This window comes from Kryptolebias marmoratus, linkage group LG4 (assembly GCF_001649575.2).
Source record: "Kryptolebias marmoratus isolate JLee-2015 linkage group LG4, ASM164957v2, whole genome shotgun sequence".
Classification (NCBI taxonomy): Eukaryota; Metazoa; Chordata; class Actinopteri; order Cyprinodontiformes; family Rivulidae; genus Kryptolebias; species Kryptolebias marmoratus.
Window position 1 is genome coordinate 9,724,126 of NC_051433.1, and position 21,769 is coordinate 9,745,894.

General features: G+C 37.1%; 1 protein-coding gene across 11 annotated transcripts in view; it reads left to right on the forward strand.

Moving 5' to 3' along the window:
• The window catches only part of atp2b2 (ATPase plasma membrane Ca2+ transporting 2), an 88,907-nt gene that overhangs the window by 12,959 nt on the left and 54,179 nt on the right, over window positions 1-21,769 (forward strand). For 9 of the 11 annotated variants that reach the window (XM_037975319.1, XM_017408692.3, XM_025004264.2 and 6 more), the window contains exon 1: window positions 9,477-9,658. The exons of the other annotated variants lie outside the window; for them this stretch is intronic. The gene's annotated coding sequence lies outside the window, so the exon portion shown is untranslated. Of the gene's footprint in view, window positions 1-9,476; window positions 9,659-21,769 lie in introns of those variants that run through there. 11 annotated transcript variants of the gene reach the window in all.

Here is a 21,769-nt window from a genome sequence, read left to right on the forward strand (position 1 = left end):
TTGTTTTTATCTGTCCTAATAACACTGTTTTTGTCTTAAAAGTGTCACTGTAAGGTATTAAATGAGTATGACATCTGCTGTTATCCTGTTTTAAAAAAAATGCTATAAGACTTACTTAGAAGAATTTCATACTATACCAGTTTATGTAAATTTGACTTTCTCGTATAAAGGTACTTTGAGTATAAGAAGGATAGTATTTGTTAATCAAAAGATTATTTAACAACAACAATTATTACAGATCAAATATTCCAGCATATTCAACAAATGGAGGATGTAGGCTAAGAGCTGCTTGGAGTGTATGTGTGTGTGTGAGTGTGTGGTTGTGCTCCCTGTTGCCCATTTGAGCTAGCATTATTCTCAGTGCAAGGCAGATCAGTTGCATAGCAACAAGAACTTTTTGAGGGCAGGAAATCTTTTACCAGTGGAATGTTTGAAGCAAAAGAACAGCAAAAATGGAAAGAAAGCAAATCCTACTGTTTATGCACTAAATAGCTTATTTAAAGTTTTAGGTAATTGCACAACATGAAACACGTTTATGACAATTACTAGGTTAGAAACCTAATTACAAACTCTATCTGTAATTAGAAATTTAACCAGAGACCTTGTTACAAGAAAACTTTCCAAGTTAAAGTAGTGGTTTCCAAGTAGAAGTCCCAGTCCAGGGGGTGTTAATAGCTACTTAAAAATTGGTGTTAACAAACAAAACATTGCTGTAACTGCTGCAAATAATATGAGGGAAATGGGTAAAGATGTTTTCAGGCCTAATCATAATCTGGTAAACACTATTCAGAAATAAGATGGCCCACTCAATAATAATTTGCAGTGTTTCAGTGTCTGTTGTTTTCACCAATGAGCCACCTTTTGGGATACTAGCAGGTCTTAAGAAAAGTTCATTCTTTCTTGTTATTGACTCTGAAGAAAATATTAGACCTATTTTTTAAAAAGCCCCACGTCTGAAGAACATTTAGTTGCTAAATTGGCAATTTTCAGAGCAGCAGATTTGGAGAATCTGAACTTTTTTCAAGACCTCATTGTATGTCATCAAAACACTACTTGTTTACCATTTAAACCACAATCAGAAAATATATGATTTTGGTATATTTTGGGATTGTATATTGCATAACTAGCTGTCACCTCCAAGCAAGAAGGTTACAGGATCAGACATGGAGCCTTTCTGGGTGGAGTTTGTGTGTTCTCTCTGTTCACAGATGGGTTTAGTCCAGGTACTCCGGTTTCTTCCCGCAGACCAAAAACATGCATGTTTGGTGAATTTGTAACTCTAAAATTGTCCCTAGGTGAAACTGTGAATGGTTGTTTGTCTTGTTTGTCTCTGTGTGTCCCTGTGATGGACTTGGAACCTGTCCATAGTGTCACCTGCCTCTTGCACAGTGATGGCTGGAGATAGGCACCAGCTCCCTGCAACCCAGAAAGGTGAAGTGGGTAAAGACAATGTATGTATGTATGTATGTATGTATGGATGGATGTATGTATGGATGGATGGATGGATATTGCATAACTTTTAAAATGAGTTTATATATGCTTTATTTGTAGTGGTTAACATTTTCTGTGCAGAAGGTTAATAATGTCTGTGATGAAAGAACTTACCTGTTTCACATTTACCTAAAAGATATATTTTATTATCAGCCTAAATGACAGCTTTTTGTAACCATGTTCAATGATAATTAGTATTCAAAGTCTACATGTTTTTTTCTCCTAAAAGAACTCCATCAGTCACTGCTAATTTCAGCAAAACAGGTTAGAATGATGCAGATGTGCACTCCAACCTGACATCTTATCTGACATCATGGTTTAATATCAAAACTAACCTATGCAATTTTTGCAGAGCAATTGTCTGATAGAACTGTAATAAAATAACAATTCTGCACAATATCCAGAGCTGCGGAGACGACAACTGTCGTCAAGAATTAATTACAGTCTTTTCAGTAACCATTGTTTTCACTTGTTCTCATACATGTTTTGTTCAGTTAACACAAGACTGATTACACTTCAATCCTCACAATTCACTGACTGAATATATAGCTATTTAAGAGGGAGTGTTTTGTCAAGAGAGTAGGAGAAAGGAGAAGCTGATGAAAAAAGACAAGAGTCCTTGCTAGATTAATGACTACGAACAGCCAGCTTTTCTTGCTTGTATTACACTGAATCTCCTTCCAGCTGAACAAGTTCCAGATCCAATTTTGCTTTTAAGGGTCTGCTACAGAAAAACAGACCAGGAAGGTGTTAGGTTTGTCCAGTAAGAACTGGAGCACTGAAATTAGACTTCATGTACTGAAAAGAATGAGTACATGAGTGAATGAGTGGCTAAAACAAATACTATTCTCTTTTTTTCTTTTCTCATTATGTTCCATAAGATCTTCATTTATCTTGTGGCTTGAAAAGGAACCTCAGACTCAGGTGGATCCAATGTAACATAAATATTAGGAGATAGGAGTTCATCGCTCTATAGAGTGTGTTCTCTACAAAATATATTATAATGCAGAAAAATATATTTTTTGATTTAGCATATATATAATATTTAGTTGCATTCAAATAAATTTACTTTTGGCAGAATCAGTTCATCATGACATGCTGGTGCCTCTTAACAACAAGGTTCCTGGTTCAAATTCTGGGTCAGGCCTTTTAAAACATACATTTTAGGTTATAGTATTTTAACCGTGTGAATTGGCATTAATTCTTCTTGTGTTTCCCTCGTGTTTGACGGATGTGTATCCCACCTCTCAACCAAGACCATCTGGTATAACTTTGAGGTCCTCTGCAACCTTGAAAAGTATGAAAGTAGCTATAAAAATAACTAAAATAATGTACTTAGTTCAAAAACAGTAGGGAAATGTTTGTCTGTTGGAGAATAAAAGGCAATAAACAGCAAGCAATTTATTTATATTTTAAAACCAAAAGTAGAAAATTATTGCAATAAAACACTGTAAATATAAAAATGATAATGTTTTTGTGCAAGCAACACTTTGTGTTCTTTGTTGACAGTCAGTTACCATCATGGCAGAGGGAAAAAGTAAAACCCCTGTTTAATGCAGATATCTCGGTGATTTCTAATCTTCCACTCATGGAATCACCGCTCTTTTCTACACCCTCGCTGACCCTTTGTTGCCTGCTATTTAAAACTGACAGTTTCTCATTCAGTAATATAAGCATTGTCACACTCGCTGACTTGCCAACTTGCAGCTTGTTAATATTCTTGGAGGTGCAGATTTAGCAAGGGACATTTTTGCAATATAAAAACCAGGCTTCTCCACCTAATTCACTCCAGCACAGCAAGATGAAGTCATTAATGCATTTTGTTCTCTTACCATCTTGTGATGGTTGGGTTTAGTCTTTGAGCGATACTCAGTGCTATGTCCTCTGTGCTAAAATGACCATAAAACACTGTTAAAACAGTCTGAAAAGTGAGTCCCTTACTGTTTATTGAGTCAGTGCCTGCAAAATAAAACCAGCAATAGCTCAACTATAATGTATAATTTTGGCAAACATGTCACATAAATATTTGCTAAAATACTGCTGTGGTTTCTGTCATCCTCATACTGCAATAGGCTATATTTTCTACTTAGGCTGGCCTGAATAAATCAAACGAACCCTGACTTATGTTGCTATTTCTCATTCCACCTTTTTCACAGCACAGGAATGGGTCATCATATGCACGGGGAAAGACTGTGCAGCATATTTTTTAAAGCAAGGTTGTTAAACGATGGCAGTTGTAGATTACATGCCTTGACAAATTGGCAGCTTCTAAAAGTGTCATTCTGGCAAAACTCTTGTATTTGACACCAAGGATACAACCGCAGTTTAGAAAGGGACAGTGAGTGTTTGCTGATGTACTCCCAGAACTATCTTTCATTGTGTAATATCCGTTTCTCCTCTGTCTGCCCTTGCCTCTATGGTTTTGGTATGCACGAAGCTTAGCTAAAGTTCACCCAAACTGTCAGACTATCTCCCTGTCTGGTGGCTTCATGCAGTTGTGTGTATGGGGATGTAGGTGTATGAAGCTCTTCCACAAGTATCAGTCTTGTGTGTGTGTTCCCATTAGTCTTTTGGCTCATGGCTGTCCTTGGGGAGTAGTATGGAGCTTTCCATCACTCTTGGAACAAGGACTGAAAAGGGAGCAAAGGCAACAGCATTGGAGAGGGAGGTATATAAGAGGAAAATAGGACAGGATGATGAGGCCCTCATATCATTGCTTGTAATGCTGGTTCTGACTGTGAATCACAGTTTGCTTGTCCGAGTTGAGCCTCTTTCTTTGTTCTTATACGTTTTTGAAGTAGTGCAATTAATATTTAGCAACAGAGATTTAGAGGTTTAACTTATTTTACGTGAAAACTGATCAAAAAAATCTCAGCCTGAAGTGAAAAGGCATTAATATAACTGCCTCTTATTTTGCTTGACTTGTTCATTAGTTATTTCCAAAAATGTGGAAAAAGTCACCTGCGACTCTAGGATAGTGTGTGATTTCAGTTTTATTTTATTTCTTGACATTTTGTAAATCAAGGCGCTAATGGATTAACTGAGAAAAAGTTGGCAGAATAATCAATAATGAAAACAATCATCAGCTGCAGGAAAGAAAATAGTTTGGGGTGTTGATATTGGACGGCAAAGCAGCATTTTGAGAATGCCTTGAGTAGTAAAATAATACTCTTCAATAAACAATAAATTATATCCATACAGTTTAATGTTCCCTGTGCAGTGTGTACTTCGGCACAAAGTGCAGTGACGAACTGCTGATTGTGGCTCACAAATCATTCTGATGTTGTTTGTAGGAGAAACGTAAAACCTAATATAGTTTGGGTTGTGATATAAATATAATAAAGGTACAACTGATTATGTATTTTACAATATAATACAACTGATTAGATTTTCAGGAAGTGCAAAGTTCACTGGCAATTTAAATCTCACTTAGTCACAAAGTTAATAATATTTACTTTTTATTAAATGGTGGATTGAATATGAGTGTGCAGTTGTCTAAGACCCTGGGTTCAGAGCAGGTTTCTTAATTAAAGGTTTGATTACTACAAGCTGAAAAGCGTGTGAGAAATGTAGCAGTCTCCAGTTCTATTGGCACATGATGCAGAAAATGATAATTGTATCATTCAAATTTGATATTTAATTTAATATTAATATTTAAATTTGATTATGTTCTCTGATAAACACCTACTCTAATGAATTTTCCTCCCTGATTGTGTATTTAATTAAAATGGGTTAGAAAAGACTGGGTTAGCTGATTATCCTCTGTATTAAATTGAAGCTGATTCAAATAAATAAATTCAGTTTTTCTATATTGTTTCAGTTCACAACAGAAGTCCTCAAACACTATAGTCAAGTACTACTACTACACACACACACAAAAGCAAAATAAAAAGAAAAAAACTAAGTCTAAATCACAAGTCCAAACTCAGTCCAAAACAGATCTGATTCAAATCCAGTTACAGTCAATTCATTCCAATTATAGTACAATAATTCACATTCAAACAGCAGATATTACCAAGCCTATAGCAGCATAAAATAAAGTGATAGCTCAGAAAAACCAAAACTATCCCTAACTACAGGATTTATCAACTTCAGCTTCACAGACAAAAAACTAATGTTATCTGATACTTAGGCTAATATTTTTAACATCCACATGAGCGTTAATTAATTAATTCTCAGTGACAAGAAAATTATCAACCTTAAATATATACAGAAATAAAAAGTCTGTCAGAAACTTGTAGCAAGGACCAGATGTGTTTTTACTGTTATCCTTTCAGGTAAAACTGTGCGTCAAGCATTCAAAAGAGCTATCCCCAAATGGTGAATCTAGGACTGTTTATTAAACACGATTAGAACATGTAGCTACCACCTTTTCTCTTTGGTCTTTTTTTTTATTGAGGATTGTGAACCTTGTTTTTAGGCACTTTATTTCCCTGTCATTTCTCACAGGTAAACCCCTCTTTCCATACTGAGACTGACTCAAAGTACAGCCAGTTTAGTCTGGCCCCGTGGCGTTTGTTGGACATAACAGCTTGGCCCCAACACCTCACAGAGCCCCACTCGAGCCCCAGAAGTTAGGTTACATTATTGACCGTGGCATGCACTCTCTGTCTTGCTTTTGGACTGATAGTGTAACAACATGATCCGTAGCATCTTTGGGAGTCATCTCCTGTATGCTTGTGCACATGCCCTCACACAAGTACACTGCAGTCTCATTTTACTACAGCACTCAGGAGATGGTGTAAGGCTTCCGCAATTAATGAGGAGGCTAATGGTTATTGGCTGGTGGGCACTAACAAGGATATGGGACTGACCTGAGGTAAACATGGCATTTAATGGGTTAACAGATCCCCTTTGGAAGCAAATGGAGATTTTATGGAAGGAAAGTATAAGAAGAAAAAAACATTATACAAGTGTTTTTATTTGGCTTCTTTTATGTCTGTTCTTTAATTAGGATCTATCATGTAAATCCCCTCAGGCTAAATAAATGTGTGTTTTCTGTAGTTTGAAGGCATGCCTGCAGTGTCTGGTTAAAATTGGCCTACCTGCAGCATTTGAATGGTAAGAGGGTTGATGATTGTGTTAATGAGGCATGTTCAAAAACTTTTTTTCTTTATATTCTGACCTCAGAATGAATATTTTTATAAATAAAGTTAGGCAGGAAATTTGATGGAGTACAATGATGTTAGTTTGTGTTGAAGATACTGTCTTGTGTAGAACTGGGACTTGAACTCTGGCTGTCTGTGATCCTACTGTGCTCTTGTGCTCTGTTTCCCAGGTTCCTTGTTTTTGGTGCACTGCGTCCCTGAATTTTCTTAGACATGCTGCATTGATATTCAGGGGCTGTTTCTGATCCCCATCACTGCTTCCAGACTCTCTCCTTTTCTCTCTTCACTTCACCATAGTCTTCTTCACTAAACTGAATCAGTGTACAGAAACCAATACCAAATTTAATACAAACTTATTTAGTTACCTTAAAAAATGTATCTCAAGCCGGCAAAGTTGAACTCTATTCTGTTCCATTACAAAATAGTTCTGTTCGACTTTCTCACTCACTTATTGTCTGAACTTGCTGTTTTCTGTTCACAAATGTGAAGATCTCATTCCAACCCAGCAACCAACACTCAAAAGGCAGGGTAAACCATGGACAGTTTGCCAGTTCAACACAGACACAATTAAAGGCCTAGCATTCCTGGAAGGAATGCACATCACTTGCTACCTTTCACAACAAAGTTTTAATTCAAGATGGCCACCACAGCCACATCTTACATGATGTGTAAATGCTCAGAGTATGTGTTATAGCCATTTTTGTGCTGGTGGCTGCAACATTAGCTGTAGCAACCATCCTGAATTGGGTTGACTCCAAATGTCAATTAGTTGATGCACATCCAATGATTACTATTTAAAAGTTTCATTAAAATCGACACTCACAAAAGTGTTGACTGTAACAAATAACACCAAAGATGTTGCACAAGGGATAGTGCTCAAAGTATGCAACGATGATGACTTTCAGCTACTTCCACATAAAATTTGCTAACAAACAAACAGACAGAAGTTGACTAAAACAGGAAATGGCAAAGTTTTAAGAACAGATCTCACTGAGCTACTACCACACCGAATTTGAGTTCAATGTCTGTAAAATCTGCTGATTCATAGCCATTTTTATATTTTATATAATTTCGGTCGGCTGATTAATCAGTTTATCTCTAAATGAGATGTGCATCCACAACTGATTAAATTCTTGTTTGTTTCAAGCTATATAAATTTGCTGATCTAACCTTTTTTGAGAGATATACAGAAAAAAAAGATACCAAAAGCAGCATCAATACCAATTAGCACATTTATCCTTAGGTTTTGGTGTTATTTTATTTTGTAAATAAAAAAGGCATAAAATTGTGGATGAGATCAGTGTCATTTACACTGTGAAACTTGGAATTGTTTAAGCTTACTAAGTAAATCAAGCCTGATAGCTTGACACCAGCTGTAGTGGATTTCATTATTTTTCTGAGGAAGCATCTTCTTTTCCCTCTTTGGTGTCAGTATTATGCTGAACACTTCTTTTTCTGATTCAAAACCTGTCAGACAACCAGGCATAGATTCCTTCTCCAATGTGCAAATTGTGCAAACAGTGAAAACTGAGACTTGTACATTGCTTTATGCTGTCCCCAGCACAAGTCCACATGTGTCAGACTCAGCTCTGTCTGACATGTATTCGTCCTGGTGGGAATACCCTGAAGTGGGAGGATGCTGCTTTTGATGCTGGTGATGTCCAGCATCTGATATTTACATGATACACCTGTGAAACCACAGGTGAGAAGGAGAGCATGTGTGTGTGTGTGTATGTGCATACTACACATTGAAAGAAATGAAAAAATAAACATGAAGAAAATAAAGAGGAGAAAAAAAGAAGATGTAGATAAGAGAGGGAAAGCATTTTGAGACATAGAGGCTCCTACTCCCTTTCTGCCCTTCTTTCCCTGCAGGCTGTGACACAATAAGATGTGTGATAGTGACATGATGGCAACATGACACAGAGCTGTTATCCTCTCATGTCGGGGCTGATTTGTTGGAGAGCCAGATGCTTGGTTGGGGCAGAACAGGTGTGTGTTTGTGTACATGTGTGCAAGTGGTGGGCGAGCCAGTCACACACTCACAAAGGTACACAGAGGCAATGTGTACTGCAGTCATCATGTTTACCGGGGTGTGTTGAATGCTAGTTTGAGTGTGTTGTGCGGGAATTCCAATCTGCTGAACACAAGAATGAATCTGATGAGAACGCATGCTGTCCTTGAACGCTACTACCCCTCCTCCGCACTGTTCCTTTTGTTTTTTGCTTATTGACAACCCTCTTTTCTACCTTCATATTTCCCTTTTTTATTAAAGACCTTACCAACTCACAGATGTTCTTTAACATCTTTATGTTTTGATGTTTTGTTTCTAATCTTTTTTTTTCCTCTTTTGCTGCTTTCACTTCAGATGCCCCTAGCATGTTCTCTTTCTTTTTGCTTCACGTTTTTTCCCCCTCTTTTTCTCCCCCTCTTTTTTTTTATCATCTTTCATCCTCCAGTTAGGTCTGCAAGTAGGTTGCATGTGCATTTTTGTTGGAACTTCTGCTCTGCTTTTAGTCTCAAAATGTCAACAAGAGGGAATAAGAGGGGGCCAGAGGGAAATAAAGATGTAAATAATCATGTTAATTTTCACAACTGTTCTTTTTTGTCTTTGCTTTTTCATTTTTCTTACCATTCTTTCTACGGCTATCAGCCTATTATTTTATCTTCTCATATGTCAATCTTGATCCATCTTTCCAGTCAACGAAAAGCTTTGTCAAGTGAAGAACAGCCTCTGCTATGCAGTACTGTTCACACACACACACACACATGCACACGCTCAGCGATACTCACCCACCCCTGCTGGCTGCCGACATGGTACAGGCTGTGCATCGAGACAGCCCCAGCTGAGGCAGTAGCAGTGAGAGTGCAGCTTGGCTCGTCTCCACACACACACGCACACCCACACTCACCCACACACACACACACACACACACACTCATACACATGCAGCACACCTCTGTGGTGGCCAGTACCCTGCTGCATGTGTCATTACAACATCATTTTTAGGTGGAATGATATTCACGTTACCGTGCTGGTGGCGATAACCTTTGTGCTATGTAAGTATAGCTTGTCTTCGTGTAACCTGCCAATCAGGAGGTCGTTGCATGTCTGCCGGGTCCATTTGTTGCTGTTGCTTCTGCTGGCATAAAACACCTGCATTTCAGGAGGCTTTGATTTGTACATGTTGTTCCGCAGTGGGTCTGTGTTTTGTGAGTATGGTGAACACTGAAAATACTGTAGCCATGTAACTTTGTCCAGTGTAGTTCAGGAGAAGGTAATAAAGGCAGTGGAGAGATGAGGGAAACTGTTCATGATCCGTCTACATATGCATGCTGCAACATATGTACCAGTAGCAAATGATACAGTGTTGTGCAAGTTATGTACTTGTACTCTATTTTGGAAAAAATAAATACCTTTTCTTGTGTCATTCCCTTTAGATGAAGACGTTTTATTCAGGCCATCTGTCGGCAGTATGAGATCTCTCCTCTGTGTCACACTTACTGACTGGTTCTGGCACAGCAGCAGGTTTAGCTGCCGTAGCTTATCATGTATGTTTGTTGTATTCACTGCATTGGCCAACTAACTCTCTGGCATGTTGACTGCATTAATTGGGAACATTATCACCTCTCTTCCTTGATGTGTTTGCTGTCAGCTTTCCGTGTCTGGCTGCCTGGCTATGCGGCCAGTTAGAGTAAGTGGCCAATAAAGTAGTCATGCCATTTGCTGGTTAGTCGTTTTCTTTCTTGTTTGATAGATTTTGTGATTGTCAAGGCAACAGACTGACGCGCTTAATGGCTTGTTGTTTGATTAAATAGCTTACCACTCACACAAACTGACAGCCTGTTAGTGTGTGCAACATACTTGAAAAAATGTATTTAGAGTACAGTAAAATTAATCGGTCAAACAACTATTGTCAGCCTTTTGCCTACCCACCAAACTGTGTGCTCATTCAGCCAGCAAGACCGTTGGTCAGTTATTCTGCCACTCTCTTAGACAGGCTGTCATAAGGAATTGGTTGTCCATTAAGTCTGGGAATGTGTGACCTCAAACATCAGCTCCACTGTGCCAAGATAGCGAAACAATCATGAAACAGAGTTCCATTTCTCTTCTACCCCACTTCTATGCCTTTTAGTTTATAACTATCGTTCTGTATTCATCTAATCATAGATGATGAAATGAAGATAAATGAGAACACATAAAACTAATTACATAAACTAGATCTGGAGGAACTTACCTAAATATAGGACAGGAGAAAAAAGGTAGACTTCTGTTTGCTGTAACTCTTTGCCCTTGAAAGGACAAAGTTATGCAGAATTTCTGATTCTATAATATATCAGGGATGAACTGTTTATATACCATTTAATGAATTTCAACTTGCCCCTCTTTGTTTTAGAACTGTTAAGTTTTTTTCTGAGTGAAGGCACACACAATATTTATGTTTACAGCATGTTGCTATATTATAATGTGATTTCCCTTTTATAACGAAGAACAGATGTTGGACAAATCAAACTGCTTACAGAGAAAATCTAAGCTGTTCTGCTCTTTTGTATCTCACATTATTAGGAGTGGTGCACTGCATTAATTTTTGCTGTGTCATCATCACTTCTGTGCAGCATAGCGACAGACAAAGAATACTTGACAGTCATTTTAACACTTAAAAAATAATTTAAGCAACTTTTGGTCAAGCATAGATAAATGTTTTTTGTTTTATTTTGTCATTTAAATATATGACACAAAATTATAGATGATAGATGATAAAATTATGTTACCCGTTCTGATGTTGTGTCTGTAGCTCAGTAAATAGAGCAAGTTGTGTGCAAATTTGACGCTTGGTGGTTGATTCCTTGCATTTCCAGTCAACATGTTGGAGTTTTTGATACTGAACCTCAAAACTGCCCCAGATTTGCTCGATGATGCTTGAATGTCTTCACAAAAAACAAAACTGTTCTGTATGTCTGAATCAAAAAAAGATTGCATGCATGTGAATAAGTAAATATGACTTAAATGTTATAATATTAGACTGATTAACAGTAATTAAAAACACTATAATAGTGCACTTCTTTTACCACTGACTACTAGTGGAAGAATTATTGAGCACAGTGAGGAGAAAAGGGGAAACATGGAAGGTTAGGAAATATGTAAAGGGTATAGCTTAAATTGTCAACTTTGGTAAAGGATTTGACTGAAATCTCTGCCTGCTGAGAAAAGGTCTATCAGATTCCCAAAATGGATGCCAGTTCAACCACCTGAGCTTCTCAAAATGCCCCATTTTGATTTTAAAACAATTAGCTGGAGACCTGTTCAAAACTGGGGCAAGATAACAATTTAATAGTTTCACAATTGATACGCCAACACTGTGCAGGCAAATAGAGTGCAGACAGAAGCGTAGTGACAGAGGAAGAAGAAAAAGCAGCCTACTAGTCCTAACCATGTTAGCTATTCCACTACCTGTGCCAATGAGGGAAGAAAGCAGCCTGATCATTTTTATGCTCTTGCACTAATACAACTTTATGAAATTTTGACATCCATCCTCTCTAAAAATGGCAACAAATGTGACCATTACAGTTGTAGTCTGGAGCTGTGAATTGAAGAAATAGCAAAGTCTGCTGGTCTGTTCAGTGTAGCAATTTTGCAGATTGTCCCTGCACACTTGTCTAATAGCTGGATGAACATAGACACCAGTGTTACTTGAGAATAATTTGTTTTGATGAGACTGTGCTTGTTTCATTTACATATGAGTAATTGATCTGGGTAGGTTGACTTTATGATTCCGATGCAGTTCACTTCACTTTGGTCTTTAGGGGAGAATGACTTCTGTGTTGTGCAGACTCTTTCTGTTTACATTTATGCCATGTGTAAATTAATCAAAACGTGAACAAATTACGCTGAGGAACTTAATGCTATATGCTATGTTTGCATTAGGGGTGTCAATAAAAAAATGATGCCATCTTTGTCCCACTTGTAGTGTCCCACACAACTTCATGCATCGGCACTGTAGACATACAGTTTCAGCTGCTTCCTGATTATCATACAAACACTGATGGGCTTTAACACTGCACTGCTGCAGTCACCAACATCAGACTCATTTAGCTGTGTTCATTGCTGTGAACTTTATCGAAGCTCCAGACCATTTTGATGCATGTTGCAACCACTTTTAGAGAACTAAGTGCACCGGTGCGACTGTAAATTACCTTCATTAGGAATATATGTGAATTTTTATTTATACAGCAGGAGTGAACAATAATATGTGTGTGTATCATGAGACACAAAGTGTTCCTGCAACTTTATAACAACAGATACCATATTACTTCAGCTCTCTCAATCTCATAACACCATGTGGTTTGTATTGTCTTAGGAAGCAGCTTACTGGCTTTATCTGTGGTTTTATTTCTTTTAGTTTTTGGTCCTTTGAAATACTGTACCTGTAAAAAAAAGAAACAAGCATACACAACCTCCTATAACACGACAGAGCCACATTTCTAATGAGGATAAAATAGGACATCGTTAGGCGATATTGTTTTTAAAGAGGCAAAGGTCTAATAATTCAGACACAAATCATTTAGTTAATATAATGTATTTTGTGTTTTGCTCTCTGTCTGCATTTCATGGCAAAAACTATATTGCAGTTCCAAACTTTAAACATGAAACAAATGTAAAAAAACCCCACATCAGAACAGAACAAATGATCAGAACAGCAGAAACAGCTGCTGTGATGGACTTCAGCACATAGAAATCCAAAAATCAGTCTGCCAAAGAGACTGAAATCATAAAACATTTCTGAAGATTCAAACACCTGAGTGCTCCAATGACCACTGGCACCACTGAAGCCTTGACTCTACAACCACTCTATTTCCTCTTCCAGCCTTTGGTATTTCTTGAGCTGCTCATGTTCCTTCTTCTTGATAAAAAAGTCACTTGGGATTGCTTCATCAATCACCGCTGCCCTCATTTGTTTTCATAATATTATAATAATGATATTAAGGGTCAAATGCTTTTTCTGTTTTAGGATTAACTTTGAAATTCTAGTATTGTCACAACCATAGTTGTCTGCTGATCAATTTCTATATAAATCTAAATCTCTATGACTGGAGATTAAAAACATTCAGTTGTCTTAAAATGTTTTTCTGTTTCCGCCTCTCCTCTCCGCTCCTCTCTGATCCTCTCCTGGTTTTATTTTCCTACTTGCACACTTAGCTTGCATGTACTGAATTTAATTAGATCAAAAACTCCCTCATGACTTCTTTAGGCTCATCTGGAGCAAGGATACAGCCACAACACTCGTTTTGATCTACCTCCTAGTGACCTTGTCATAGTGTGCAGGAACAAGACTGGAAACAGCGTGCGCATCAGTCAATCAATCAATACACAAGTGCTATACAAACATAATTGGTATAGCACTTTTCATATACACAGAAACACATACTGTAGATGTGCATTAGAAGCATGAAGACTGCAACTTCGCACAGTAAAGAAATTAGGAAGGATCCAATCAAAGTTGTCTGTGTGTACTCATCTGTAGTATTTCAACAGACTCTTTGACATGTATCACATTGTTTTCTCTCATTTCTTGTTGTAATCATGTGCATTCAGAGCTAATTCAAAAGATGAATGCTTTTTGGGATATAATGATCACCAGTGAAGCTTTTATGAGCCTCTCCATTTTTGTATGCATGGTGCCAGCATTATATCACGCTGTTTTCTCTTTTTATTTCTGTAGACAGATAAATTGAAAGTTGACTTCTATTTTTAGCATACCTTTATAGGCCCAATCCTCAGTGAAAACTCAGTTCTTTTCTTTTTGTGCTTGAACTAATGACTCCCATTCCACAGTGACAGCACAAATGTATCGCAGCATCCAGATGTTTGCTGCTGTTGCACTTGTTACTCGTGCACGATGGGTGGCATCATCATGCAGATTGTTTACAGAGGCCAATTCCTTTCTTTTATTTATCAACCCCCACCCAACACAGAATCCTAGCAGACGCCAAATGTTCCCCTGTAGGAAGGCTTCAGCATTATATAACAAACCACTGCAGGCAAAGAAGCAAGCAGACACGCAGGAGGGAAGGAGATGTTCAAAGAGAGAACAAGCAGATGGGCACAGTAATGTCTTTCTCACAGTTTTTTTTAGTAGCTGTCTCAGTTGCTGCATTCCTTGTATTATCCCTGCCATTTTACTGAACAAAAGTGTATTTATTAAAATGAGTATAAAAAGCTTGACAGTCATGCTTGCATCATTGCTTAGAAACAAATAGGTCAAAATTGCTAGCCACGTGTCTGTACAACAATGTACTTTTTTGCACTTTCTGGCTGAAAATGAGTCCAGTTTTTCTGCCAGTTGATGAAAATCTTTAAAACTTTCCAACTGTTTTGAGGAAAATTGATTGCAATAAACGAGACAAGATTCACATGTAAGTCACTGTTTGTCATTACTAGAAAACAGTCATTCAACAGAAACTGAATGACATAATGATTTTTAAAACATGACTTTCGTCTTCAACCACCCTGGACTATTGTAAGAAAACCACTACAATAACTGTGGTAGATTATTACATCTAGATCAACTATTTTAAATTTAATTATTGCACATTTCTATTGCATTTTTTTCAATATAAGCTTTTAAAATGCTTAATGTCTTCAGGTATTTTTTCACAGAAAAAGCTTTCATCTACTTGTTTATCACCAGTTTGAGATCATGATTAATAATGTAGAAAGCTGGATCAGTATACAGAAACAAACACCTCAAAATGATGTTTCGACCTCAAAAGCTTTTGGAATTTATGGAATCTTTAAATGGTCCAAATTATATCCGTCGTCACCTGGTTATTATTGTAAATCTCTCTCTACATATAGACTTACTTTCTTGTGAATATTCAATTCATTCTTGTATATTTTTTTTAGCTTAAAAGGGGTTCAGAGCTGTCTGTTTTTCAGCACAGGTTAAATCTGTTTTGAAATTTCTGATGTCTCAGTACAATCCTTTGACCCCTCCCCCCCCCATGTCAAATTATATCATAGGGTGATAATAATGTGGATATGTTGATAATTCTGCACTGTTTTTTGTCACAGGCAGGGGGGGCTGTATGCCTGCACTGCTGGTGTGATGGTGCAGTAGACTTCAGCTCTGCCTCAGTGTTCAAGGACATTTAGAGACAGATGCACAATGTGCTTAGGTTCACATGGGTTGTGGAGGAGAGAAAACCATTCATTACTGGGTATCACAGGAACTTTAAATTGACTGGAAATAAGCAAAAAAAAAAAAAAAAGCAGCTTTGTGATTAAATGTTTTTTTCTTTATAAGCATAGAACATTGACAGAATATAGTAAATAAAAAAGCACAGTGCAGTTCACAGAGAACTCTTTAAGGATAAAATTAGTTCTAGTATGTGCATACGATTTATAAGAAACAAAATTAGACCCCCCCCCCCAGTAAATAATATCCATAAAGTTTAACTAAAGCTGAATTTTCTAAAGACAACTCTTTATACATTTAACATTAAAGATACCTTTAGAAGGTACTGGCTGAGTGCATTCAACTAAGTAAAAACTCTTAAACCAGTAAATTGTTAACTTAACATGTCATGCTGTGACTTTATAATGCAAATATAAAATAAATTCTTAAATATAATTTCATGCAGACAACATTAGTGTGTTTATTATTAAAGGGGAGGCCAGAGTTTTAAATTAGCTTAAAATGGAAAAATGTCCTGTGACTGACAAATATCCTGCTCCGGGTCTATTGACTGCTGGGATGGCTCCCAGCTGCTCTTTGACCCTCAGCAGGAAAATGCACATACAGAATACTTATGGATGGATGGGAAAGAAAATGGCTGTTAAATGTTTGACTGACTGAGCAAAATCTAAGAAAAAAAGGGGCCCAATAATAACTTTCTTTGCATTTCAATCATCTTTGCTTTTCAAACAGTTTCCAATTAGGTAAACACAATGCTGTGTGATGGTCGGATGGTGTTAGCAGCTGTCTGCAGAGCTTCTCATTTAAATGTGGATCACATATGGTGTCTGAGTTCATAAAGTTCCATGATGTGTGCATTGCGGTTCAGGTAAAAAGCTGTTAATTATTGCTAAACGTGCACTTTCTCCTTGAATGTTTGTTCAGATGTTGCTCATTACTCACTGTCAAATCATGAGGAACATTCCAACAATTATGCACATGAACTGGCACATATGCAGGTGGGCAGACAGAAGGATATCACAGCAGGAGATTTTTAGTCAGATACTGACAGATAGAAATAATAATAATAATAATACAGATATGGGGTGGACAGCATAACCAGTTCATATACATATCCCAAGGTTGTAGTTAGACGAACACTGGAACAAAAAGGTTTGGTAGCGTACAAGTAGAATCTATAAAACTCTATATTTCTAACTCTTCAGTTAAAACATCGTCTACAGAATAGATGAACTTAATTGTTTCAAGGTTTTATGTGTGAGAACACAAAAACCACTGCCTTCAGGGAGGCAGCGTCAGTGTAAGACACGTTGCAGTCGGGTTGCGGTCAGGGTCAGTAGCTTTAGTGGCTTGATCTTTGGTTGCTGGAACTTGCTATAGGGAAACCTTATTGTGCTGCACTGGTTCTGCGGTTGACTTGAGAACTCTGCAGTGTATCCCTGAAGAGCTGCAGGAAGCAGCTAGTGAGAAAGAGGTCTGACGGTTTTTGCCAAGATCTCTGTCTTTGCAACCAGTTCCCAGATAAGCAGTAGAAAACGAATAGATAGATCAAATCATATAATATTGTAGAATTGCAGAGGCTTTCTATTTATTATTTACATGTCAAAAGAAAACTTTTTTTTTCATTTTTGTAACAGTAAACACAGTATTTTTGACACATTTTCCAAACTATCTATTTTACTTTTAAATGCTTACTTTTTTTTTCTTACTAAAAGGTAGAAAACAGAAATCAGTTAATTTTATGTCATGTTGCCACTCTTTTCTTCACGAGTCACCGTAGCAAGCAAATGTCGCATGAAAGATTTAGCAAGTGGTTTACGCCAGATGCCCTTTCTGATGCAAGCTGAACTCCAACCTGCAGCCTGAGGGTAACTAAACCGTATCACTGACCAGCGAGCTACTGCGGGCCCCACATTTATTTTATGTCATGCAGTCTTTAAAACCACCTTAGTGAGGGATTTTTTTATGTTCACTATAAGGGTGGGTGCCATTAAAAAGAGAGCGAGAAATAAAAAATAATAAAGGTTATCCATGTGAATTGGTGAACAGTCAGTGACTATCAGGACAGGTGAATCTGTCACCCTGGGTTTGGGTGCTCTCAGTTTACATTTTTGCTGATATAAATTTTGTAGTAACACTTTACTTTGTATACTTTAATAATCTTCACTGTCTCTGAGCATATGAGACAAAACGGTTGTAAGAAGAATGAACGCATCAAAGTCCGTCCAACCTGGATTAAAAACTTCTAGTTTTCTTTCAACATTTGTCTCTCAGTGACAGCTAAACTGATTTTCTTCACTCAGGTGTTGTTTTCTCAGCCTGTTAACTCTCTGCGGGTTGAGTTCTCTCCGCAGAGAGAGAGAGAGAGAGATGCGGGGCGGAGAGGAAGGAGCTGTGAATACTGTAATGTCTCTAAAAGCTGCGCCGCTAAATATGAGAAAAAGGTTTGCAAGTAACTTTAATACCTGATCTGGTCCCAGACAGGACTTTGCACTTTTGTCATTTGGGGACCTCCATGCTAGATAAATAAATGGAAATATATCACTCTTTTAAACCTTTGTTTTTATTCTTTGCTCTCCTTCGTTTTTCAACTTTTTGTCACTTGATATTTATGTTTCCTAACAGTCACTTATCATTTTCCTTTTTCTCATTTCTCATTAATTTTGCACTCCAGTCGATTATTGTAATTTAAACATAGCCCACCGTGTTAGAGCAGAATATATCACGACCAGCGCCATCACCATCAGTCACTTACATCAATAATGTGAGGCCTGAAATATACAGCCACACTTGGTCAGCAATAAACAGATGTTTTGAAGTGAACTGCACAGTTTATAAGCGTGTTAAATCTTTATTGTCAGTCCAACTAATAACAGATGTTCTGGTTTTTGGTCATAACTACTCAAGTAAGGCGTTTTGGCATGTACATACTTATTTATTTTAGTCACTTTTGTTCATTAGCATGATTTGTTTTCAGGTACCCTGTCAGTGCCTGGAACAATCTGTGCATGTGTGCCATGCCAGCTCTGGTATTTAAAACTTGGACTAATTGGACAGATACTGCTTCTAAAGAAACCGAACATTGTTTGTTTTTTATCACCCTCCACTGAAAGGCAAAAGGTGAGCAGTCAGGTTTTTGCCTGTGTCTATGTGTGTGTTCATTTGTTTGTCATGTTAATAAAATATCTCATATGAACTAGTGAATGGATTTTACTGAAATTCTTAGAAAGTAATTACTGGATGCACATCTACAACTGTTTTAGACACAATTCAATTCAAATGTCTGCCACAACTACTCAAATGTAGCCAACAAAAATGGATATAACTCAGTTTTACAGATATTGAGCTAAATTTTGATATAGTAATAGCTCAGAGTCAGTCACAACACATTTTAAGCTCGAACTGCTCACTCAAGATCTCTCAATATTGTGTGTGATTGATTCTGAATAACATTATTTTCAAAGTTTGATCTATAATGGCTTTAACTTTGTCATTTCTCAACATAATAGTGATCTTGGTTTTAAACTCTGGCACAGTGGGATGTGAATTAATGTTCATCAGTTGAAATATACCAGCACAAGTGGTACCCATACCCCTGTCCCTTGCAGGTGCAACAGAGAATTACAGAAGTTTCTTTGCTAAACAAATCTAATAATATTACATACTCTTACAGACACACACATAATGAAACACAATATTCTGGAAGAGCATTTATTTGCTTTCATTTAATGGTTTTGAAGGATCTGGCTGGCACAGATGTCTGCCTTGGCATGCAAAGAGTACCATTAACATTATTTGGACCTGATCATCAGGCAAAAGAAAGAAATAGCATCATAGGTTCAAAATTTAAAAAAAAGGAAGGCACAGTCCTGCTCTCTGTTGTCTTTTATTATTTAGGAAATGATAACAAATATGAACATGACAATCAATCCCTTCAATTAGTAATTTGTTGGATAACAATGAAAGGCAAAAAATGCTGACTTTAATAAGAACCCTGAGTGATTCATTTGATTCTTTGTACAAAATGTTGCAGTTTTGTTGGGTTGTTTTGTTCACATACTTTTGTTAGAGCTGCTGAGCTTTTTAACTTCCGGGTGGGCTTGAGCTCATTAACAGACAGGACAGCATCTTGTAAACCTGCAAAGGGCTTTTGTCCTGTAGATAAGTGTTCACATGTTGGGAGATTTCTCTCAACATCTTGCTGTTACAAAGTCATGCCCCGCTGTTTTCAAATATGCACTTGTGTCTGATACTAGTCCCATCTGTGCCATCACGCTTGATAACACCACCTGGAAACCTTGCTGATTTTATTTTTCTGTCCAGAAGGATTTTTTTTATCTATCTGCTTGTGACCACTACTTGCTTTTACTTCTACTTAGCAAATATCCTGTTTTGGTTCTTTAAGAAGTTATCTAGTTTATTTATTTTTCTCATGTTGTAAAGTAAAACAAAAAAAAAAAACATGACATAAATTTGGATTAGAGTCAGATGTGAGTAGTTACGGTCCAAAGTAGGTTGAGTCTGAAACCAGGCTGGTTTTTAAGTCATTTTAAAACATGAAGGCCTACTTTTTAATTAGACATTTTGAATTTATAATTTCACTTAACAATCCTAACTTTTAAGGAGGATGATAAATTCAAGTGAAACAAGATTACCTTACCTTGCAGTAGATTTGCTGTTCCCAGTGTTGGGCTCTGCTAAATGTAATAACTTGCACTGAATCATTTTGGTTGCCTTTTTTAAAGTTGTGTCTGTGTGCAGCAGGCTGTGAGATGAGCCCAGGCGGAGCCTCGAGTGCAACACCTAACTGTATATATTCAGGAATCGAAGTAGTACTGACGATTTTCCTGCCAAGATCCCCATAAACAGCTACTACAACTACAACAGATCAGAAACATGTATGCCTTTATACAGTCATAGTTGAAATTTATTCTTCTTTCAGTATTAGGTGTTATTCTTTCCAAATGATAAATGGGAAAATTGTATATTTGTTGCTGAATATTTTTGTTCATGCAACTTCTCCAAAATTTTAAAACCATACATGTTCCTCCTCTATCTTTTTAGTGTGATCAGCAGAAGACCATACATGTCTGATATGGAGTTAATGACACCACAGTCAGAAATATTGAGCTCTTTTTTTATGGTCTCAACACCATTTTGTCCCACTTTACTAATTAGTCTCATTTCTTTTGAAATATGCCAAAGTTTTGGTATTGTGGCAGCACTGTGGTTATTAGAAAGCCTCACAAAAGAATTATTTACATATGGTGGAAAGACACTCCAGTCTCTGCAGGAATCAGCAGAATACAAAACTAGGTGCTTTGATTCCAGGTTCCCCTCTGTGTGGGTGGGTTGTGATAAAGGGCAACTGTGAGGCAAAGGTTTACTTTGGATGATATTAATGATGAACCTTTGAATTATCAAGTAGGGATTTGATCAGTGTGGCACAGGCTGAGTCACTGATGTCAATAATGAAAAGTGATGGCACATATGTAAATCATTTGAGTCAGATAATTGATTTTATTGCACTGTATTCTATTATTCTATCTTGGTATCATAGAGTTTAAAATCTGAAAACAAATGACTGATATCAGAAGGCTGTCCTTATTCTTTTTGTTCAAATCTGTAAGGGCTTTGGTTAAATAATGGTGACAGTTTTAGCTGTAAAAAAAAAAAGCCAGTAACACTGTGGGGTACACCATAGCATTTGGTTACTTTATTATTACAATATGAACCATGAGTCAGATGTTTTCTTTTAGTCCTGCTGCTAAAAATGCTCACTAGAACATTTGATTACAATTTAACCCCTTTATTATTTTTAGAAAGATCGCTGGAGATAGGGACCAGCTCCCCCACGACTCAGAAAGGAAAAAGCAAGTAAAAAGAAATGGTTTTATGTTTTTTTTTAGAAATTGGCTTATAACTACAGGGTGTCTTGTCTTAAGAAGATGCGTGATTTTTCTTTAAATATTAA